The following is a 24,293-nucleotide window of genomic DNA, read 5'->3' as shown; positions in this document are numbered from 1 at the left end:
GGAGCCGGCCGCTACTTGTCCCCTGCAGCCAGCCCTTGCCCTGTGTACCCTTCGAGCACTGTTATTAGAAAACAAGTGTCTCCCGCCTTCGCCTCTGGCTCCTGGGAGGACAGCACTGGTTACTGAGGTCCCACTGCACCCACTGAGAAAATGCAGAAAGGAAAATCCAACCACACCAACATTAAGAAAGACCGAAAGCACTGGGCACCCAGACAAAGTCCCCTGATGGCACAAAAGCTGGCTGGTAAAAAGGCGCCTCTAACACACACACTACAACCCCAGGGCACCTGTGCTTCCCCCAACAGTGTGGCCAACCCCGCACCTTCGCTCCGCTGTCGGCATTTCTTCATGGGTACGTTGCTCTCTGCACCCAGAAACCCTTTCCACCTTTACAGGCAACCTGTCTGGCTTGCTGGGACAACCATACTGCAGTGCTGCTAGTTTCCACATTAAAGTTTATTATTAGGCAGCAAAACGAGGAGCCCTTGCTCCCCCCATCACCCAGGACCTCCGATGACAGCTCTGCATTGGACCAAGTGGTGGGCGCGGCCTCAGCTGGGGATGGGGAGGCAGCATCCTGTCCTTGGAGCCCAAGAATATTTAGTTACAAATTGTGACCAGCTGACCAGGAACTGCACCTAGGGCTGCCTTGTGAATTTCCTGGGCAGGAATTTAATGCCATCAGAGCCCAAGTGTTACTTTGTCTGGTGCAACTGTCACAGAGCCAACCCTACTGAGCCTTCCCTTTTGGCCTCCTCTCCCCCACCAGCTCCCCATCTTTATGCAGCCCTGCTAACAGACAGGTCGATGCTCAGCCACACCTGCCTCCTCGGCAGCCAGGCACAGGCGGAGGCTGGAAGGAAGATGAGCTCAGGGAAATGCAACACGAGGCAAGTCACGCTTCCCAAGTTTTTATCAGATCGGTAAACCACAGATACAATACCCAGTGTAGGTCCAGGGATGCCAGGCCAGGGTAGACCTGGGTCTGGAACGGACACGTGTCCACTTCCTCGTCACAGGAATCATGAACCCGTCTTTCTGTGCCTCGGTCTCCAAGGGGGCTTAGGTGCACTGTAACGGTTTCTTGGCATGATCTAAGCATCAGATTAAATGGAATGATGCAGCCGGGCCCGAGAGATTTTCAAAAGTGTCCTTCCCACTGCAAGAGATCCTGATACCTCATCTCCCAGCCTCGCGTCCTTCTTGGACTAGTGCTAACATCCTCCTGCCACCCAGGAGGAGGGGAGGGCTGGGTTGTCAGCTCAGGTGACCACATTTCAAGCATGCATGGGGCAACACCAGTTTCCTTGCAGGTAACACATTCTCGGGGAAACCATTTGTCCTCACTTTTGTGGGTCACTCCCCAGTGGTCCACACACAAGATGCAGTGTTGGCCTTTCTGGTGACCTAAACTGGCAACTGATCCTAGATATCTGTCTTAACAACCAATTGTATTCAATCCTGCAAACGCAAATGGATACTTGCTCTGTGGCCGGTGGGCCCAGGCCAGGCACACAGGCTGAAATGATCAGGGTAGTCCCTGCCCTCCAGGATCCCACTGAGGTCACAGCCAGACTCCTTTGGGTGTCCACTCAGACCCCAGCCCACAGCCTCCCCACTTTTCCATGAGCCTCCGTGTCCACCCCATTTTCTCATGAACTTCCGCGCCTTCCCCAATTTCCCATGTGCCTCCGTGGCCTCCCCACTTTCCCATGAGCCTCCACAACTTCCCCACTTTCCCATGAGCCTCCGCGGCACTCACCTCTTCCTAAGATGAACAGCCCAAAACATCTGTCAAGGGATCTAAAAATAACAAAGTACTCTCCAATAAAGCCCTAGTATATCATAAAATAACCACACTTCCGGGTAACACCTCTGTGCCTCTGGAGGCCACTTGGGAATCTCGCCAGTGGGCTCACACTAAGAGGCAAAACAGTCCGCCTTGAAGGGGAAGACACAAAATGCTTCAATTTCCTCTCAAGAAAATCAAGATGTAATAGCTTCCTAAGAAAAGCATCATTTAAGGGCTACTGGACACATTCCTCCCCTAGGCCTGTGTTTGGGGGATGTGAGGAAAGTTGGGAATGTTGAACGGGAAATTGGCAAAAAATACGCCAGACCCAAAGCCCAGGGCATAGCTGAGGCCACTGGCACGCACAGGGACTGGCCACGCAGCGAGGCAGCTGGGACGCTGGAAACTCTCACGCAGAGAAGGAAGGCCCTGCTCTACGTTGGCCCCTTGCGTCCCCACACCCTGCCTGAGGAAGGAGCCCTGAGGAGAACTTGGCCTCAGACTCACACGGGAAGGGATTTCAAGTGCAGAACCCCTCCCAGGTCCCTTCCTGGCCTCAGAGCTCCCAGAAAATCACCACAAACTTCAGAACTTCAGCTTCTTGGGTCAGGTCACGGGTGCTCCCAGCCTCGTCTCATGTGACTCTTCTGTGCAGGAGGTGGAGAAGGAACCACCAGCTTCCCTTTCACCTTCCGCCTTCCTTTTGAAGTCCAAAGATCAAAAGGTGCTTCTGGGTTCTCACATTTGAAATCCACGGTGCTCTCCGCCCGCCAGCCCCACTTCCTGTTTCCCTGGAGATCACTGGACCCCCCCCCCCACCGCCTTCCGTCCTAGAGCCCACAACACGAAAAGATAAAATGTAACACTTTCCCTGACAACCCAATGCTAAAAATACGAGAGCTTCGGAAAATTAAACAACCGGCATCCAAATAGAAACTTTACTTTAGAAAACGTGCACCTTACACCACACACACACACACACACACACACACACACACACACAGCCTCATAACCTCCGCCGGCTTCCCAGAACAATTCTCAGCATGGGAGAAACTAGCAGTCAGGGGTCCCTGGAAACGGGCGGGCGAGAGAGGCGGGATCAACGGGCCAACGGTGCCTGGACCGGAGAAGACCGCTGCAACAGGGCGGGTCCTACTTCATGCCCCACCTGGTGGGTTAGAGGTTCCAAGCCAAGCTCAGAGGCCCTGGCGGCTTTCCGCCGCTAGGATGCCTGGACCAAGTATCTCAACTTCTCTGAATTGCTCATACAATGGACTCAGGCGGCCACCTACTTTCTGGAGCTGCTAAAGCTCCAGTTGAAGTGGCTCTGTAGGTAAAGTGAATGGTTTTTTGTACTGGGGTTGAACCCGTATCTGTGCTGAGCTACATCCCCAGCCTTTCTCTTTCTTTCTTTCTTCTTTTCTTTCTTCCTTCCTTAGCCAGATCTTGCTAAGTTGATCAGACTGGACTTGATGTGGCGAGCCTCCTGCCTCAGCCTCCTAGAGCTCCTAGAGCTCTGGGATCCCAGGAATGCGCCCCCACAACCAGCTTAGAGCTATAATTTAAGAGGGCAGAAGCTGGCTATGCTGGAGCCTTCCTCTGAGCTGGGTAACACGTCAGACGCTCACCAACGCATCACTTTAATCCCCACAACACCTGCTAGCGGGCGGCTTGGCAGACCTCTCCCACCTTCGCAGCTATGCGTACTGAGGTCGAAATCGGTATTACTCGTGTCTATGCCAGATGCAAGACAAAAAAGCATCAGGAATGGGCACGACCACCCTACCCACCAGCTTTCTTAAATTCTGCCCACAAAGTAACAAGAGGATGGAATTCTGCTGCCTAAACTGGAATTCTGCTGTCCCGAAACTCCACCCCAGGGCCTTTGCACGCTCAGCCACTCCTACCTTGAAATCATTCTGCCCCCGGCTCCCCGCGCAGCTGCGTTCCCATCACGCTGCTGGTCTCCGCTGCAGCGCCAGCCGTCAGGGGCTCCCCAGTTCTCCATCAGAAGGAATCCTCACCCCTGCATCTTGCCACAGGACTCTGTTCCTTCCTGGAATGATCCTGCCTGTCCCTTTGTGCTTCCTGGATGCCACATCTTCCAAAATAAAATGCAGCAGTCGTGGGGTTCTAGTCCCCCCTCCAGGCTCCAGAGCGCAACACAAACCCACATCTTCACAAATTCGATCCAGCTGAGAGTCCCTGCAGCTCAGGGCAAGCCTGGGCCGCACACTTCAGTGCAAAAGTGGTGAAACTAAGGCTGGACCAGGCATTCGTCGCCTGCCACCCAGCGGCTGTGAGGATCAAGAAGGAAGCGCCCGCCTCACTCCAGGGAAATGCGATCTCACGCGCATGCGCACGGCGAGGGGCGGTGTCACAAACCAGGATGGAAATCTGAGACAGATTGGCGTAGATTCAGTGGCTAAGAGACTTGTTTTAGCTTTTCATAAAAGAAGAAAGTGGCAAGAATGTGGGAATAAGTGTGTTCTAAGGGGCAGTGCTTGGAGGACTAAAAGCAATATGTCTTTTATGGGGGCAGGGGTAAGGAAGCGATTTGCCCCGTGGTGGTCCGTGTCTGTAATCCCAGCACTCTGGGAGGCTGTGGCAGGTGCACTGGGAATTGAGTGACTGAGGGAATCCCTAAATTTGAAAAAGGGCTGAGGATGTAACTCTGTACTGAAAGGCTGTGTTCAGTCCCTGGTAACACAGAAGGCAAGAAGGAAGGAAAGAGCGAGAGAGGGAGGCAGAGGTGAGGGTGAACAACAAAGGGGAAAAAAAAAAACACTCTAGAGGCTGAGGCAGTAAGATCTCCCCAAGTTCAGGATCAGCCCAATCTGCACAGCAAATTCAAGACCAGCCTGAAATACAGAGTAAGACCCTCAATTAAAAAAAAAAAAAGCAAGAGAAAAGAAATACATAACTATTCCAAAACATAAGCACCTTAAAAGGTTTACTGTTCATCTAAACACAGAGCGGACACGCACAGTTTCACGAGGGCCCGGGCAGCCCCCAGCAACCCAGGTCCAGCCCCTGCTGTCACACCCATACAAACACTGGGATCAATGCCAGAGAAGTCCCACCTCCCACCTCCTACGGATCCGCATGAGGGTATGAATAACCCAAAACAAGGCCCGTTGGAGCACAAGGGGCTTCGTCCACCCGATTCTGCTGCCAGGGCAAAGTCTGGGCTTGGCTCGGCATTCAGGCAGCTGCCAACACCTCCTGAAGCACAGGGGCTGACGTCACTTTGCTGTGAATAGCAAGGCCCACGGCTTGGGGACCGGATAAATGAACCGCAAACTGAATGGAGCCATAGAAGAACAGAGATTGAAAATGATTTGCAAGAAGTATTAGGAAGGGATTACAACCAAGGAGGAGAGCAGTGAGGAGAGTGTATTGGTGTTCAGATGAGGAAGGGACACAGCACAGTATCTAACTGTACCTCGACAGGAGGCACAGACAACTCCAGGCCTGGGTGTCTTGGAGGGGAGGACGAACGGAAGGGTCTTCCTTCCTTGGCCTTGTAAGCTACTGGTTGTTTCGTTTGCTTGTTTTTACTATAGTGAGAATATTACCTCTCCTGTAAAAGAGAGAGGACACATGAAAAAACAAGGGTGGTCCATCCACACAGCGGAATATTACTCAGATGTGAAAAATGAAGAGAATGCTGAAACCTCCTACAATGCAGATGGACCCCGTGATGCCACCACTTCATTCAAGCTGTCAAAAGCCAACAGGAAATAAATAGAAGGCTCTACTTGCCACAAGTAAGCTCACAGGAGAGACCTAGCCCGCCTCAAATACACACAAATTGAGAAGACTGATAAAATCTAAAGAGCCAGAAATGGGTAGTTTTTGACTCTTGATGTTCTGTTTGTTCATTTTTTTCGAGACAGGGTCTCACTATGCGGTTCAGGCTGGCCTCGAGCTCACTTCATAGCCCAGGCTGGTTGCAAACTCACAGACCCATTATGAAACCCAGGCTGGCCTTGATCTTGCAGCAGTCCTCCTGCCTCGGCCTCCTGGTTGTGATTGTGAGGGTGTGCCACCACACCTGGAGTGGTCCAACTGCTTTTGATACTCCCAGGTAATTCTGGAACAACTGGCTCTTTGGCAAATGTTTATTGGTTTACTGAGCAACAAGCTCAACTCAGTTTTTAAGAGGTGACTCAATGCTCTAGGCGCCCCTTTCCTGGTGAGGATTTTGTGCCTTCCTCTGCTTTCCTGCAGGAGCCGGCACTGAGCAGCACTCGCACTCCTGTGAACATTCTTAACCACCTGGGGCTTTGGGGCCAGGTAAGTTCCGGATTTTATTATGAGTAACAAATTAAATTGACTAACAACAAAAGCCAACTGCCCAATCTGGTGACCTCTGATGAACCAAAACACGCACAGCTGCTTGGCCATGGGGTCAGGGTGAAGAGAGGAGCAGGTGTCGCCTCTCCCACAGGCAGAAAGCCACAGGGCTGTGGCCACAGGACAGAAAGCTGTCCTCACCCCCACCGCACCCTGCCCAGAGCTGACGGGGTCAGCACTTCGAGCTGGGGAAACGCGCACTGCTCCTGCCACAAAGAGCTCTGCAGGGAGCTCGAGTCTGTCTGGGGCCGGACAGGGACGTGAGCCGCAGCGCCCCGGCTGTCCAAGTTGCAGGCTCGGTCTGGCAAAGCTATGGCATGGGTCCTGTTCCAGCAGCACTGTGCTAGGAGTGGGTGCCTGGACTTCAGTGCTGCAGACACCTGGAGCCGCACAGGGGCTGGGGACTGCCCTGGGCGTCGGAGGGGTTGGGGCTGCATCCCTGGGCCCCATCCGCCACATCCCAGAAGAGCCCTCCTGCAGGGACAGCTGGACACACCCCAGCCCTCTCTGGAGTTATGCCTGGGTGAGGACCATCGCCTGAGGGTGCCTCTTGGCAAAGCCAGGGCATCAGGACAGTGGAAGGCGTCCTGGCAGGCAGAGTTCGTGGGCCCATCTACCTGTCTATCACTCTGTCCCTTATGTATGGACTTTGTGGTCCAGGGCTCCGCACACCTGGGCTTCCCTGAAGTCACAGAGCAGATTTTAGTCATCTCTGATCCCGAAGCAATGAAATCCTTGCTCAACTCACAACTGGTGCACATGTGTGCATGCACACACATACGCAGCTGTGCGTGCATGCACACACACACACACACACACACACACACACACGAACACACCCCATGTTGCCAGCAGCTCTGCAGTAGAGTTCACCCGCGGGCACTGACCTCGGGGTACCCAGCAGAGGGCACAGCCACAGAGCCAGTGGCATTTGCTTCTCCGCCATTCCCTCCACCCCCAGCATCTGTGCTTTTATTCTTAAAGCATAAGATAACCCCAGGCCAGCCACAGGCTCCGTGTCAGCCAGGTTTTAGCGTGCTTTTCCTTCCACAGGCCCTGCAAGATCCCACCCCAGGGAAGTCTGCAAAACATATCCCTTGTGCTACTCTCAGGGTGCATTCCCTTGCTCAGGATCTTCCTTGGCCCAGACTGGGAGCACCTCAGAAGGGGCGATCTTGGCAGAAGCCGCACACAGTCTGTACTCGAGTGTAGACTCACAGCCTAGTGCACGGGCTGCTAAAATGACCCCCAAAGAAGAGCGACATTAGGAACCCCCCAAATGCACCGACAAACTGCAGACAGAAGAAGGGGAACCGAAGGCGGGAGCAGGAGCAGAGGTGCCTTGCCTGACAGTTTTGGAGCTGGCTCCACTGCCCTCTGCCCTGCTGCTCCCCCAGGTCAGCTGGTGTCACCTTTCTCAGGGTGCTCAGCAATGGGGGCAGCGAGGCTCCTGCTCTGCTTACGCACGATGGAAAATTCTCCAGCTACTGCAGCCTGGACACGAGTGTGCAAGACGTGCCGGCGACACTGGCATTTAGGTCTCAAGGGACCTCGGTGATGCAGAAATGATCAACACGACAGTCCCTCCCCGATGTGGAAGACGACTGACTCAGCCTCCGAAAAGGAAAGGGAGTCCTCAGTTGCACGTGTGGACAGAACGCTGAGTAACGCCCACTTGACGAAGAGGGCACACACTGACCTCAGGGATCTCTACAGCCATCGGGTCCCAGAGACAGAAAGGGCAGGGAAGTCGTGTTTCGCGGGGGTGCATGTGCAGTCTAGGGAGATCAGAAGGTTCTGGTGGGGACGGCTGTCCACCAGTGGGGATGCACTGACTGACTCCCCGAGCGTGGCCAAAATTGCTTCCCTGAAATAAGAAGCAGTTGATCGCACCAACCAGGCATGGCGCACCAGGAGCTTCGTGGGCCGTCCTTCCGGCCATGTGTGGATGCTCCTACCCATTGTGTTGTTTTGGTAATGGAGGAACATGGCAACAGCATGGGGCTGAAGGTCACACACCAAGGACACTGTTGGGTGGAGCCAATCTCCAGCCAGGAACTGGGCTCTGGTGCACTGATTGTTGAACGCCCACACTATGGGGTATTCTTAGCTGCTTCCAGCACCTCTTGTCTCCCAGGAACTTCCTGCTGCGTCTGTGTGTCTCTGACAGCTGTGTGTGTGCCCGTGGCCACAGGGATAGCACGTGAGAGACGAGAGAACACCAGGACACCCCCTCCTGCCAGGCCATGCTGCAGAGGCAGAGTCCAGCCAGCCGTGGGGAACAGGGTGAGGCCTTCAGTGTCCACAGTCAGGCAGGGATGCAGAGAATGGATCCCAGGTCGAACCAAAAGAACCAGGCTCTGTCCAATGATAAACTCCACCCTGGAGCCCGGGGCCTTGAGCAGGCTGGACCTCAGCCCATCCTTGCACGGTCATCATTAATACGCTTTGGGGAGCCACCCTGCAGGAGGGGGTGGTGGATGAGGGAAATGCTGCCACAGGAAAGCACTCCTCTGCCCTCAAGGATCAACCTCAATCGTGTGCAGGAACAGAGATGTATGCTGAGACCATAACGCAAAGTGAAGTGAATCAGACACGCAGACTTAAGTGCTGTGTGCTTCCTCTTCCATGAGAGACCCAGAAGACAAGTACAGAGCGGAATCCAAGGCATGTGCCAGGAAACAAGGAGGGAGGCCTTTTGCAAAAGGGAAGGGGACGAGAGTTGGAGGACGAGGAAAGCACTACAAAAAGAACGAAGATGTGTTCCACACCTACACGAGCCCATGGGAGGAAGGAGACCATCGTGTGGTGCAGACGGGCCGGACCACACATGGAAAGGAGTGAGGAGGAATGAAAGCCACTCGGGGTACACCAATGCTTGAACTTCTAAAACCAGACGCCGCTGGCTAGGAAGGAATTCTACACACGGACCCCTGAGGAGCACGCGCCCTTGGAGAACAACCACTTGGCAGCTCCCTCACCAGATGGGCAAGCTCTCTCATCAGAGGTGGGCAAGTTCCCTCTGGTTTTGGAAGCAGAGCAGCATGAGCTGAACCCTTTGCAAGAGGGAGAAGAAGAGGGGGAGGAGAGGGGAGGGGGAGAGGGAGAGAGAGACACGTGGCGACTTCCTTACTCCTCTGGGGTGACAACGTGTTTCTTTCTGATGCTTTTTTGTGGACTTGCAGCTGGGCCCAAGAAGCCTGGTTCCTGTTTTCCCCCTGGGCCTCCCTCCTTAAACATATGCTGAATAAATAAACCAAAGGACCAGAGGCAACCGAAACCTCTAGACTCACCGCCTGCCCGCCTACCCGCCTGCCCGCCTGCCCGCCTGCCCGCCTGCCCGCCTACCGCCTGACCGGAGGGAGCAAGTTATTAGCCCTGAAGTGAAAAGTGAAAAGCCGTTCCAAGGTCACGATGGGGCAGGTGACCGACCTGGGCCAGGCTATTCCTCGCCTGCTGACCCACCCAGGTGGGCACTCTGGCCGCTGGCCATCCACATGCAAGATGTCAGTATGCACTTTAGGGACCCTATACCCACCCTGGCTGGGACCCATAAATGAGGACCAGGAACCTTGTGAGATCGGAAGTCACGGATTCGTGACCCCACTCAATGACATGCTCAGGATCACACCTAGGATCGCTCACCACGGAGTTACCCTTTCACCTCTTATTCTTTTTTCTGTTTCCACTCGCTGCTAAGTTGCCCAAACTTGCAGTTTGTGAACTAAAATTTGCAATGATCCTCCTGCCTCAGCCTCCCTCGGTGCTGGTAACACAGGCGTGAACCTCCACCCAGCTGTGCTTTGTTCTGTTTTGTGAGCCAGTGGCTTGCTGTGTTGCCCAGGTTGGTCTTTAAACTCCTGGCCCCAAAATTGATCCTCCATGGGGCTGGGGAGATGGCTCAGTGGAATAAGTGCTTCCCTGGCAAGCGCAAGGGCCTGCCAGGTTCAATCCTAGGTTCCGCAAAAAAAAAAAAAAAAAGTGATCCTCCTGCCTCAGCCTCCTCAGGAGCTGGGACGAGTGGCATAAACCACTAGGCTGGACTGCTTCTGTTTCTAGAGAAGAAAAAATAGAAAGGTTGGTCAGTCAACACCCAAATTTGCACAGCGCAGAAACGGTGGAGCCAGGATTCGAAGTGGAGAGCTTGTGTCCCAGAGTCTACGCCCATTTGCATGACCCCTGGGTCAGTGCAGGCCTGCCCAGGCCTCCTCTAGGTTGTCACATGTTTCCAGAGAGGACACCAGGACAGGTCACAGTGCCCCGTTTTTATTGCCTTGTGTCACCGTCTATATCTAGGGGAAAGAATCTCTATCAAAACAGACCACGGGCCGCCCAGACTCTGGGTCCCCGAAGAACACAGCCTGTGTCCCAACTGCTGCAAGCCCACAGCTGCACTTAGAGAAGCGCTGGTCTGCTAGAAATTCCCAAACCTGCTGCTCCCCGTGTTGGCTTCCCCTCCGTGCTCATGTGGGTTCAAACCTCCAGGGCCTGCCCTGTTAGGGAATCCTGGTGAGAACTGAAACAGCTCCCCAGCTGAGCTGGCCAGCAGAGGACAGACGCACAGGCTGCAACCCCAGCCCTCTGCTGTTTTTTATCTTCAGAGAGGCTCTTGCCAAGTTGCCTAAAGGCCAGTTCAAACTTGTGACCATCCTGCCTCAGCCTCACAGCAGTTGCTAGGACTGCAGGCATGAGCCACCACGCCCAGCAGCTGTATTGGTTTACCTTGTTTTGTATTACTTAGGAAAGAATGATACAAAAAAGGTCTGTAGTGGTCCTGTGGCTGTTTTGTTTTGGCTCTGCTCTGTTCTGTTCTGCTCAGGGCCTCAGGCATCCCAGGCAAGTGCTCCATGTAAGGCCCCTTCCCTCCCCACCCCAATTTTGAGACAAGGTCACACTAAGTTGCCCAGGCTGGCCTTGAACTGGAGCCCTCCTGCCTCAGCCTACTGAGTAACTGGGACTCCCGGCACACACCCCCATGCCTGGCTGAACACAAATTTATTTCTGCATATTTTGATCCGCAGCTGTTTGGACTCAGAGCTGGGACTCAGAGCTGGAACTCAAGGATGTGGGTGGGGCTGGCCACAACCAAGTGTGACCCTGAAATTCCAGCCAACTTGTCACTGGGGACCCAGCCTCCCTGTCACCTAGACAAGCAGCCGCTGACACCCACTGCTGTCCAGGGGCTGAGACAGAAGTGAGGGGTGTGGAGCCAGAGCAAACCCCGAGGACACCCTGGGGGACATCCCTGGGCTGAGAGTGTAGGGTGCAGCCCCTACTACACAAAGGTGTGCAAAGGAACACACTGCCACAGGAAGGGAAGCCACTGCGGGTTCCGCAGGGCCCTGGTGATGCTAAATACTTTATCCCCACACCGTGCTTCAGCTGGGAAAAGATGGCAGATGGGCGGGCACCGAGCTCTGTTCCGGCTCCTGACCAGTCATCCCTCCCCACAATCCTAGGCTCAACTATTACTCCCATTCTGAAGACTAGAAAAAGCAGGCACAGAGAGGCCAAGCAGCCTGCACATGGTCACACAGCAAGGGAGGGCTGAGCCACACAAAGGCACTGAAGGTCACCGAGGGCCATGGAGAGGAGCAGATGGTTTCTTCCAGGGCAGATGCTGCTGGTCCCTTCCCAGGCACCTTCTCTAGCTCAGCTCAGGGCGCGTGTGTGCTCGGCTGCCACATAAACCACCAACTGCATCTTAGCTACATCCACTGCTTCTCCAGGAGACAGTGCCACTACGCAAGTAATTAGGGGACAGCTTCCAGACGGGCCACCTATCCATGGCCATGGTGTCCCCACTTCCTAACCCAGTAGGACTCTATGACGATGATCAAATATCCTCAGGTACTCTCCCTTCCTGCGGGCGTGGACGTGGCTTTCGTGGTGGGCAGCAGTGCCCAAGCCAAGACCCTGACAACTGGCTCTTCCTTTCTACTTTGCTGCTCACCAGAGCCAAGCATCACCTCAGAGTGGACCCTGGTAGCCGAGGGGTCCCCAAAGCCTGCCTTTGACTCTTTGGGGAGCTCCATATGCTCCTTGACAAAAAGATACAGAAAACATGGTGTCCGCACACAGGAGAGCCTCCTTGGCCTCCAAGGAGAAGCTGGGTCACATGCGGGACGCAGACGCACCTGACGACCACGATGCTAAGTGCGATGAATCAGACACCAAGGCTCAACTATCACAGTTCCTCTTACGTGAGACACGCAAACATGAGACAAGAGCAAACTAAAAGGGCGATGACAGGCAACAGGGACCTGGATCTTCTGCCAGTGGGAAAGGAAGCGAGAGCCAGAGGGAACAAGGGCTGGGAGGAGTGACACAAGCAGCAACGCGGTGTCCTGTCCATGCACCAGCTCATCCCGAGGAAGGCACACGTGACGTACCGCAAACACACTCTAGAAAACCTAAAAATTTTAAAAGACAGAAACAAAAAGGAGTCAATGAATTTTACGTGCATGTGGAGATCTCGGTAAGAGAGTCAAGTGTGAAGAAATGAGAGAAGAGTGATGCTTTTATTTTAGACCAAAAATAAAAAATAAAAAAAAAAACAACCAATATGTGTGTCAGGGCACGAAAGGGCAGCTGGAGCCATGCAAGAGTAAAGTGTGTTCTGGGAGCCTCGCCCGTCTCAGGGGCTTTCAGAGGAGCCTGGTTCTGAGCACTTAGAACCCACTTGTTGCTGAGAGGCGGAGCCTTCTCCGGAAGGGGGAGGGTCTTCTCTGACAGGCGGGGCCTTCTCGAAAGAGGCACTCCCTGCAGCAAGGACTGGAAGTGTTTCACTCCCTCCCTCCCCATCCTTGTTCCTCCTCCTCCTCTCGCCAAGTACTTTGAGCAGTTCCCTTCCACCAGATACTTCCATCCAGCTTCGAACCTTCAAGCCAGCTGACTACACGCTGGATCCTCTAAAATCTGTGAGCCAGAATTAACTTCATACTCAGGAGTGGTGGCTCATGCCTATCATCCCAGCACTCAGGAGGCTGAGTCAGGAGGATAGCCGCAAGTTCGAGACCAGCCTGAGCTACGAAGCGAGCTCAAGGTCAACCTGAGCTGTCTCAAAAAGACAAAAATAAATGAATAAATAAACCTTTCCCACTTTAAGCTGTGGGTGCTGGGTAGTTGTCCTAGCAACAGGCAAGTGATGCCAGCAACCACTGGGGTGCGTTTTGAGATGGCACAAGCTTAACTCCTTCGCACCCCATCCTACACACACTCCTTCGTCCCAGGGCAAGGTCCTCAGCCAGGCAACACTGGACCTCAGGGCACGCTTGGCAACACCCAGAGACATTTTGGGCTGCCACGACTGGAGTAATGGGGGGCTAATCATGAAGTGGGGTGCTGCTCAGCCCCCCTCCCAGGTATCATACATGTCCACAGGGACACCTGTCCTGGTACCCAAAGTCCTTCTCCCTTTATCAAAGCTAAGATCACCGCATCTCTAACTTGGCTAACAGCTCCAACTTGCCCTAATAAAATGAGAGACAGTATTTTACCCTTCAGACTGCTGGCTTGAATATTACAATGCACACCACACAATTGCACCTCCACACACATAAAACAGAGCTACTCTGAACAGGTTTACAGACTGAAAAAATGCTAATGATAAAAAAAGACTTTAATCTGCTATCACAGCACACACACACACACGCACGCACGCACGCACACACATGCACACACACACATATGCACACACCCTCCTCCCCATTCTGCAAATCTTGAGCAACATCCCAAGGGCTCCACTCAGATTCTGAAAATCTGTGCCAGAGGAGACTTATTACGCCAATTTCCTTTAGTAAACAATTCAAATCTTACCTTGGAAACCAATGAAACAGGGAACGCCAGCCACGGGGCCACAAGGAATCCTTTCCTCTCAACACTAAGCCTTGGATGCTCTGTGACTTCCGCTCTGGAGGTGTCAACATGGATGTTTCCAGAACAGCTTGTTTTCTAGCACGTACACTTCTTTCTGTATTTCCCACAGCCTTGCCATGAACAATTAATGAATTCACGATTTACTACTGGGCAATCCCTCAGGGCATGGAACCTAGGGCCTCTACACTGAGCTACATCCACAGTCCGCTTATTTTTTTCTTTTGAGACAGGATTTCACTAACTTGGCTAAGTGGCTCCGGCTGCCTCAGCTTCCCAGAGTGCTGGGATGACAGGCGTGCGCCACCATGCCTGGCAAACACTGACTTTCTTGCCTATGAACCACTTGCATCTTCGGCAGTGTGTTAGAATTCTGTACTGAGTCCAGCAGCTGAGAACAACCCCCCTTTCACCAAGAGGACGGCAGACATTGCACATAGCCTCATGAGTTACCAAACAGTTTCTCCACAGAGCCAAGCAGGGTTCAGGATGGAGAAAGCAGCCCATGTTGCGGAAGCCCACAGCAGCAGGACAAATTGTTTTGTTTTTGTTTTTGCTGAACACCACCGTGTATCACCACTGACTTACGCTGTGCCCTGAGAGGTGTTTTTGTGTTGCCACCAGTCTGAGACTGTTACATCCACTTCAGCCTCATAAATCAACACAGAAACTGCCAACAGAGAAACTGCCAGATACTTTGGACCAGACTGTCCCAAGTGTGGGCTGCCTGGGGACATAAGACACAGCGCCAAGGGTCCCCAAGGGTCCTGCTGAAGAGGCCCCTTTCCTCTGAGAACTGCTGCGTGGATGGGTTAGAAATCTGCCTACACTTCATGGGGACAGGATGGCCAGCAGTACCCCAGGCCCCCCACCCGGAAGCCAACCTAGAATGAACATCAAGATTTGGTAGGTGACAATAAGTCAATATTCACTCTACTTGTGGGGGCTGAGGGGGTTTAAAGGCCATTTTAGCAGCCTGACATGATGGTGCATTCCTGTAATCCCAGCACTCAGGAGGCTGAGGCAGGAGGATCATTGTGAGTTTGAGATCAGCCTGGGCTACAAAGTGAGCTCAACCCCAGCCTGAGCTACATAGTGAGACCCTGTCTCTAAAAGACAAAATTAAAAAGGTCATTTTAACAGTTCACAGCTTAACCAAATGAATTCCCTGTCTTTTTTAGATTTTTTTTTTTTTAATGTATGTATTTGGTACAGGGTTTCACCATGCAGCTCAAACCCACAGCGATTCTCTTGTTTTCAACCTCCACAGGGCTGGAATTACAGGTGTGTGTCACCACCCCTAGGGGTGGGGCTGGCCTGGCATGTGGTGCCGGGAATTGATCCCCAGTCCCTGCGCTTGCCTAAGCAAAGGCCTAGTCTGCTGAGCTATCTCACCAGCTCTTGTCTTTCTAAATGGACAAATGTCATCTGCAGCTCTTGGCTCTACGAGATGGTCAGGAGTTCACGATCGCACCCCGTTTACTAAAGGGAGTCTAAAAATAGGAAGGTGGAGACTATTAATAATTATCTAATTAGGCTCAGCAGTGGGGAAACAATCGGAGCATTCCACTCAGAGCAGATGCGCACACCCCTGCTGGCCACACTCGGCTCTGGTCACGATCATCATGCTACAACTTCCTGCTGTGACAAGATGACCAGCAACAACCGGCATCGCTATTGGCAAGGGCAGCAAAGCCCCCTTATGTGCAAATGTTACAGTGAGCAAGCCTGAAAATGGGAGCGAACCCGCTCAGCCCACCATGGATTTCTGAACTAATATTTAATAAGGTAGAAGGGAAGAGATGAAAGCCCTGTCTGCTCTTCCAGAAAAATAACCATTTTAATGGTTTGTTGTTTTGTTTTGTTTTAAACAAAATCATTTGTACTAGATAGGTGTGTGGATGAGTGTGCTGATGTAGAGCGGATGAGTGAGTGAACACATAGGAGGGTGGATGGGTGGGGATGGGGCAGATGGATGGATGGATGGATGGATGGATGGATGGTGGGCAAATAGATGAGTTGATAGATGGGTCATGGGAGAGTGGGTGAATGAGCAGATGGATGAGTGGACATGTCCGTGGATAGATGTATGGGTAGGTGGGTGAGTGGAGGGGTGGATGGGTGGGTGGAGGGGTGGATGGATAGTGGGTGGCTGGATGGATGGATGCATGGGTAGGTGGTTGGATGGGTGGGTGGGTGGTTGAGTGGAGGGGTAGATGGTTGAATGGATGGATGGATGGGTGGGTGGGGTGGTTGGATGGGTGGGAGGATGGGTGGGTGGGTGTTTGAGTGGAGGGGTGAATAGATGGTACATAGTTGGATGGATGGATGGATGGATGGATGGATGGGTGGGTGGAGGGGTAGATGGATGGGTGGGTGGGTGGATGGGTGGGTGGGTGAATGGTGAATGTGTGGGTGGATGGACAAATGGATGGGTAGATAGATAGGTGGGTAGATGGATGAATGGATGAACTGGTGGCTGAATGAGTAGATGGGTAAGCTGTAAAGGTGAATGTATCGGTAAAGGAGGGTCAGAGAGAGGGACAGATGGATAGGTAGACAGAAATGGTCTCTGGTCTCTCAGAAATGGGAGGTGAAGAAATAAATAGGAAGCAAGCCACCCTAAGAACAATACACACAAGAAATGGACAGATTATGACTGAAAAAAAAATCATGCAACACTCTTATGAATAGGAACAGAATAGCTTGGAAAATAGACAGGAAAACCATGATGTGAAGTCACACAAATAAACAGTATCACAGCATTGCTTCTCTCTGCTCAGCTCATGGACTTCCCTCCCCATAACAAAACCCACACAGGGCTCTACGCCCATTGTTTTGTTTTGTTCTGGTTTCTCTCTTGGCACTTGGCTACCTTTTCAAATTTTTGTAAGAGTAAACACAACGAGGGCACCTTGAAAAAATGGAAAGGAAAGATTTTTCCAGAGAATACCTTTACAATCACCACAGCATAAAAGCCAGAAGACATCTACAGGCAGGTGGCTTAAAGCAAGTGGCCCTGAAGTGGACCTCACTCAATACCAAAGAACCGTGGAGTGAATACACCCTACAGGCCCCACGTGATCATTCAACCCACCAGGCTGTCCAAGGGACCCTGCCACATCTCCACCTCTCAGAAAAATCTGATTCTCCATGCTAAATGAAAAGCCTAGAACTATTAACAACAGCAATAAAAACACAGAGGGCTGGGAGACGGCTCGGCAGTCTAAGCGCCTAACTGGCAAGCACAAGGACCCGGGCTTGATCCCCAGTATTGCATGCCATGCCAGCCCCAAAACCAAGTGTGGTGGAACATGCCTGTAATCCCAGCACTGGGGAGGCTAAGACAGGAGGATCACTGAGTCTGAACTTCACAGTGAGACCCTGTATCAAGGCAACAATGTAAAAACAAAAGCAATGATGATTCCCACACAAGGAATGAAAAAGAACTTTCTAGAACAGAAGCAATGGTGAACTCACATATCGGAAGGTGGACAGGAACCTAGGTCCAAATGCCAGGCTCTAGGAGATGTAAGTCTTAATTCCAGACCCAATCATATAAAGTCCTGTGTTCATTTGCAAAGGCAGGCTCACCAAGTCCCACAGAACAGGTGGCTACAACAGAAATGGATTCTCATGAAGTCCTGGAGACCAGAAGCCTGGGACCAAAGATGGTGGCAGGCTTGGTTCCTCTTCTAGAGGGCTGTGAGGAAGAATCTGCTCCACGCCGCTCTCTCTCTTTGGTTTGTAGATACCAATTCTTTGCCTTCCGTATGCTTCACCTTATACTTCTTGAGTGTATGTCCCCATGTCCACACTTCTCCTTTCTCTAAAAGCCTCCCTCATCCTGGGCTAGAGTCCACCCCAATGACCTCATTTTACCTTGATTATCTCTGTAAAGGTCCTGGGTGCAAATTCAATCCCACCAACCACTTTCCTATGCCTTCCCTCACCGAGTGTCACCACTCCCTGCCACGTCAAAGCCACCACACGGATGCCGCAGACACTGGGTGAAGAAGTCACGCAGCTCTCCAAATAGGACAAGACGCTGGCAGGTCTGCCAAGGCTCTCTCAACACCCTGGAATGAAATCCCAGCTCCCTCCCAGAGCCAACCGCTCATCTTCTTTCATTCTCGTTTTTCAACTTCTTTTCTAAATCAAGGTCCAATATCCCAACCCGAAATGCACCACCTTCACTGTGTCTGAGCGCATGATGATTCAAGCATGCCGCTCTGGCCGTGCAGCCCACACCCCAGCCCTCTCTGGAACGTTCTCGTCTCTCTGAACCCACCCTTTGTCCCTGTGAAGCACTGAATGCCCAGCCCCAGCCCGAGCCCCGGCTGCTGGTACCAAGCATCCCGCTTTTCTTCTTGCTCTGGGAGAACACATTTGCAGTGCATAGCATCTACACGCCGTGAGGAGTTGGCAGTGCACACCGCACAGCCCCCTTCCCTGTTCTATTCCCCTTTTCTCCTCCTCCCTCTTGTTCTGCTCTGCCTTGTATGCAAACAATGGGACAAAGGGTGCTGGATGCACCTCAAGACCAGGATGCTACGAGAGATACCACAGCCACAGCGTGTGGGGTACCCCAGGGTGGCTCGTCAGAAGAGGTCCAGTGCATAAATAACAGAAAACAAAGCCAACCACAGAGGGCAGGAAACAGGGAGGGAAATTTTGCGTAGCTGGGGAGTCAATCTAGAGAGGCAAGAGACTAGAAAGAAGGGAGGATCACGGCGCAGTTAGTTTTATTTTTGTTTCATTTTGTGACAGGGTCTCTCTATGGAGCTCAGGTTAGCATCCATCCTCTTGTCTCAGCCTCCCGAGTGCTGGGTCCACATCTTCTGACCCGCTTCACCTTCGAGAGACCGAGCTCCCCACTTTTCATCTACTGTCATTTTACTCTTTATTCCTATCTTGGCTTTGTCAAAACTATATGACACTCCAGCCTGTGTGTGTAATGTGTTTCACTTAACACTGTGGCCCCAAAATACACCCACGTTCCTACACACCACTCCAGCCTCCGCAGCAGATGAATGCCAAGCTCTTTATGCCCATTCATGGGTTGAGGGATATACTGGCTGCGTCCAAAACATGAGTGTGCTGGGTTCACCATCATATGACGTCTCTAACTTTTCTAAGAAGATACGAAGAAGGAGGCTAGCAGGGCTTTTGTATTTTGCTTTGTTTACCTTAAGGGCTCTCCAACTGCTCCAGGGCACTCATCCAGGGATTCACGCAGGATACACCTCTCTGTGATGCTCCTCCCTGCGCTTGACGCACACAAGGTTCACCCACACCGCACCATCTGTCGGAATTTCCTGCCTTTCTAGGGCTACGTGAGCCCTTGCACGGACGGACCACCTCGCGCTTGTCCTCTGTGGAAGGACACGGGGCCGCTTCCACCTCTTGGCCACCGCGAAAAACGCCGCTTTGAACGCGAGCGTTCAGACAGCTCTTCAAGACCCCGTTTCTAATCCTTTCGGACGTGCACCCAGAGATCGCTGGGCCACGCGCAAGATCCACGCTTACTTCTGTCTAGCTCCACCATGGCGTTTCCCTAGTGGTCACACGTTTTATACCCCCGCGGGCTCCCTCGCCCCCTCGTCATCATCGATGCTGAGCATCTTACAATTGCAGCCATCCCCGCAGGCGTGCGGTGGCGCTCACCAGCACGCGGCTCAGTCAGAGCTCCGATCCGTTCTGCTTTCCCAGAGCCTAGCACAGTTTGGGTACTTAGGAGGTGGGGGATGAGCGAGTGCGCAAGCCCTGATTGGAAGCCGAAAGGCAGGGTGGATGCGCGCAGATCACCAAACCCTGAGGAGGCTGAGGCAGGCGGACAGCACCTGTGAGCCCAGCCTGGGCAACTTAGTGACTTAGTTAACCCTTATCACAAAACTTAAATTTTTTAAAAGGACCGAAGGAGTAGCAGCTTGGGGTGAAGACCTTGGGTTTGATTCCCAGCACTGGGGAAGCAAAAGGGGGTGGGGGAGGGAACAGGGGCCTAAAAGACAGGCCTGGAGAGGTAGAGGTCAATTAGCTGCGGGGACAGGAGAGGAGCGGGGTGCGGCCCAACTCAGTGCAATGCGCATGCTCAGAGCACTGCAGCACAGAGCACCCTGACTGCCCAGCTGGGGTCCATCCTTCCTCTGTAACTTGGAAACCTGGATGACCACTCCCTCATCGGCACTCTCGCGCGCGCTGTGGGCACCTCCCTCTCCTGTCACACGGGCACACACCCTAAGGAGAGACCAAGTCTCCTCGTGGCCACGCAGCAGGCCCCTCCTCACACCCCAGGACCCCAGTGACCCCACACACTACCCAGGGAATGTGTTTCCCACCAAGTGCAGGCCAGAGGAGCGCGTGCCTACAGCCCAAAATGCAGCCCTGACTGCCTCTGGCCTGGCTGGGGCACTGGGAGCCAGCTCCCTTGGCTGGCCAGACCTCGAGCAGGACTCCAGAAACTCGGAGCTGCCCACTTGCTCTGACAGCCTGCGCCCCCCAGAAAACTGAAGAAGGGGCTCCGTAACATGTTCTCGCCACGGAGCAAGGAGGGAAAAACCGTTTCTGATTCTGAACTGGCTTCTGCAAATCCTGGTTTTGGCCCAGCACTGTGCATTGCTTGCTAGAGTTCAACCGCACAAGGTGGGTGGGCTGCAGCCGGCCACCAAGTACCAGCCTGCTGTGTTCCTGGGCCCCTCTCCCAACTGCTGCTCCTTGGTGGCTCTGCTCTCGCCAACTGGCCACACCCCTCACCCTTGCCAACCCAGCACTCTTGTCCTGTCACGCCTTTTATGCAAACAGTGGGACAAAGGGTGCCGGATGCACCTCAAGACCAGGATGCTAGGAGAGATACAGCAGCCACAGCGCGTGGGGTACCCCAGGGTGGGTCATACAGGAGAAGCCCAGTGTGTAAATAATTGAGAAAACAAAGCAAACCACAGATGGCAGGAAACAGGGAGGGAAACTTTGAGTAGCTGGGGAGTCCATCTACAGAGGGGAGAGACTAGAGAAAAGGGAGGATCATGGCGTAGTTTGTTTTATTTTTGTTTCATTTTGTGACTGGGTCTCTCTATGGAGCTCAGGCTGACCTCGATCCTCTTGCCTCAGCCTCCCGAGTGAGGCATGGACCACCACACCCAATACTCAAAATGCACATGTGGGTGCAACAGTTCCCCACCTTGAATGTATTTGACAGGTATCACACGCATATATTACACACACACACACACACACACACACACACACACAATGTTTAGGGCTGGTGAGATCGCTCAATGGTCTAAGCGCCTGCCTGGCAAGCGCAAGGACCAAGGTTCGATCCCCAGTACCACCCACACACCATGCCAGCCCCTCGCCAGGTGTGCTGTGGCAGGCACCATAACCAGGCGTGGTGGCACATGCCTGTAATCCCAGGGCTGGGAGGCAGAGACAGGAAGATCACTGCAAGTCTGAGCTGCATAGCGAGACCCTGGACCAAATAAATAAAAGTTTTTTTAAAAATGGAAAGGCATCATACCCATTCCTTCTCCACAAAAAAAAATTAATAAAACAGATCATCGCCATTGTGATGGTGATAATCACAATACCGTAACTTGTCCAGGGACAGTAGAAAGTCAAAGGAAAAGGCCCCAGAGAACTCTCAGGGGCGAGTATATAAGTGCATGTAGCCTAGGGCCAGGGTGCGGCTCAAGGACAGAGTGTATGCCGAGCATGCGCAGCCCAGAACTACAAAGCAAAACCAAAGAAAAACATTGTTTTAACTTTTATTTATTTGTTGCCCTGCATTTGCAGACGTAACTACTTGGCCACCATACACCTCCTCCCTCTTTTCCCTGCCTCCATCACTCGGGCCTCTTCCCACCTGAGAACAACCAAGCTCCTTAGTTCCTGGTATCCATCTTTCATTTTACTCTTTGTTTACAGTCTGGGTTCCTCACAGAAGAGAAGCCAAGCAATATTCAAGCCTGTGGTCTGATGTATTTCACCCAACATCATGGCCTCAAGGTGCATGGCCCTTCCTAGAGAGGCTGCGAGTCTGTCTTTCCTTACGGCAGGGCCATGCTGCTCTGCGTGTGAGCACCAAGTCTGCTTTGTCATTCACCTGTTGATGGACCGAGGCGCAGGCAAGGACTCTCCGACCAGAGAGACAGTACCAAGACCCACCATGTGGAACCACATCAGATGAAAAGGCTTTTTCTTTCTTTCTTTATTTTGTGTGTGTGGCCAGCTCAGCCCACCAGGGGGCGGGGCTGGCTGGCATGTGGTGCTGGGGATTGAACCGCGGTCCCTGTGCTTTGCTTAGTTTAGCTGGTTGTAAGTAGGTGCTTTAGACCACTGAGCCATCTCACCAGCCCCTGAAAAGGCTTTTTCTGCACAGCAAAGACACCACCACCAGAGGGAGGACATGGCCTTTGGAGCGGGAAGACTGCTTTGCCAGCCATTCTTCGGAGGACTCACATCTAGAACACATAAAGAGCTCAAAAGACGTACAACCACCCCCCAAAATTAAAAAAAAAAAAAAAACACCCAGTGAAAAACCAGGCAAGTGAACTCAGTGGACGCCTCACAGGAGAGAAAGAACCAATGCCCAGGAAGTACAGAAGAGCCGCTCAACCCGCTGACCACTGGAGAAATGCAGGGCAAACAGCAGAGAAACGTGACACCAAGTCACAGCCCACGAGGTCTAAGCACTGGCTACCAAAAAAAAAGAAAGAAAAAGCCGCCGAGTTCAGAGTAGGCTGCCAGGTCTCGGTCCTTCAGGAAGATGGCACTACATTGCTGAAAACGCAGGCAGACTTCTGCTCCTAAGAGAAGGGAAACGCTGGGGTTCGAATGCACCGGGTGGAGAAGCCTCGCTCAACCGGGCTCAACCAACCCGGCTGAAGTCACTTTCTCCTCCCAGCTGAGCTGTGTGTGAGGTTTCTGCCCTTCGCTGTCCCTCCCAGAGAAAGAGAGGGAGGCAGCAGGTGATTCAGATCGCCAGGATCTGTGTGCCAGATGCCACAATACTTTCACATCTTCAAATCTAAAAACAAGGTTTGCCTTTCTATCCAGGTTATTTATTTGCCTGTTTGTTTTGCTTTCCACAGTGCTTGCAGCCCATAATAGTAACATACACTGGGGGAGCTGGTGCGTGCCCACAGCGCATCCTCACCCTCCCTGCATCCCCTCCTCTCCTCTCCCCTCTCTGGTCTCCTCCCCATTTGCAGAAGATCTACCTCCCTGTCTCCTGTTACCAGTTTTTGACTCCTTACTTATATCCGGGGCTTCCGTTACCAGAGGAGGAACTGGGTGATATCGAAGCTCGTGCCTGACTTTGTCCATTCTTTAACGTACTTCTGGAAATAGATGTTTCACAGAGGTTCCTCAAGGCAGGCATCCACCGGCTGCCTTCAGTCTGCGAGGTCTCTATCTGTCCCAGCAGCTGTGCACTGACCCCTGAACCTAGCCCCAGGCTAAGCGCACAGCCAGGCTCCACCTGCAGCTGTTGGGCCTTCACAGACCCGTCAGCCCAGGTCATGGACCACCCTCTCTGCCCCTCCCACCGTCATCCTCAACATCCTAAGCTCTGACTCCTCTGGGTAAAGGCAAAAAGAACACCACCCCCAACTCCTTCACAGGATAGAGAATTTCTTGGGCTGTAGAGAACAAACCTTTGCAAATGTCTGTGTACCTGGGTCCAGAGCTCAAGGCAGGCTTTCAGACCCAGGAGCTCAAGCTAATTAAATTCATTGCAGCCCCCAGGAAAAACCCAGCTGTTCCTCAAAGGCTCCACCGAGGCTCCGACCCTGTCCCAGATCTCATACCACAGGCGCTGAGCAGCATGGCTTGGATGCAAGACCTAGTCTAGCAGGCGACAGGCCCTGGATTCAATTGCCAAGGCAACGAAAATAAATAAAACTACATTAAGAAAATAAAAAGATCTGGATGTGGCGGCAAATGCCTGTTATAGCAACCCTAGGGAGGCTGAGGTAGGAGGATCACAGTGAGTTCAAAGCACCATAGCTAGACTTTGTGTCAAAAAAACAAGTATCAGGCTGGGGAGATAGCTCGGGCATCTAAGCACCTGACGGGTAAACACAAGGATTCCTCCGTATCACACACTGTGCTGGCCACTGAAGCCAGGCATGGCAGTGCATGCCTGTAATCTCAGGTTCAAGCTCAGCTGGAGAGGCTGAGGCAGCAGGTTCACTACGAGTACAAGCTGCATAGTGAGACCCTATATCATACATTTTTTTAAGTCTCTTTTTTTTTTTTTTTTTTTTTT

At 52.7% G+C, this 24,293-nt stretch overlaps 1 protein-coding gene and 2 long non-coding RNA genes across 6 annotated transcripts in view; 1 reads left to right on the top strand and 2 right to left on the bottom strand.

Annotated features, from left to right (window-relative positions):
- The window catches only part of Insr (insulin receptor), a 141,088-nt gene that overhangs the window by 66,981 nt on the left and 49,814 nt on the right, over window positions 1–24,293 (bottom strand). The gene's annotated exons all lie outside the window — the stretch shown is intronic.
- Window positions 12,332–13,146, bottom strand: LOC111813696. Its single transcript, XR_002818882.1, has 2 exons — window positions 13,032–13,146; window positions 12,332–12,564 (listed from the first exon to the last, which is right to left on the bottom strand). It is a non-coding gene; the product is annotated as an uncharacterized LOC111813696 (long non-coding RNA).
- On the top strand, window positions 14,681–15,870 carry LOC111813695. The gene is made up of 2 exons (XR_002818881.1): window positions 14,681–14,932; window positions 15,563–15,870. It is a non-coding gene; the product is annotated as an uncharacterized LOC111813695 (long non-coding RNA).

This window comes from Octodon degus, unplaced genomic scaffold, assembly GCF_000260255.1.
Source record: "Octodon degus isolate 3935 unplaced genomic scaffold, OctDeg1.0 scaffold00214, whole genome shotgun sequence".
NCBI classification, from domain to species: Eukaryota; Metazoa; Chordata; class Mammalia; order Rodentia; family Octodontidae; genus Octodon; species Octodon degus.
Note: the sequence above shows the minus strand (reverse complement) of the source record. Positions and strands in the feature narration are given on the sequence as shown.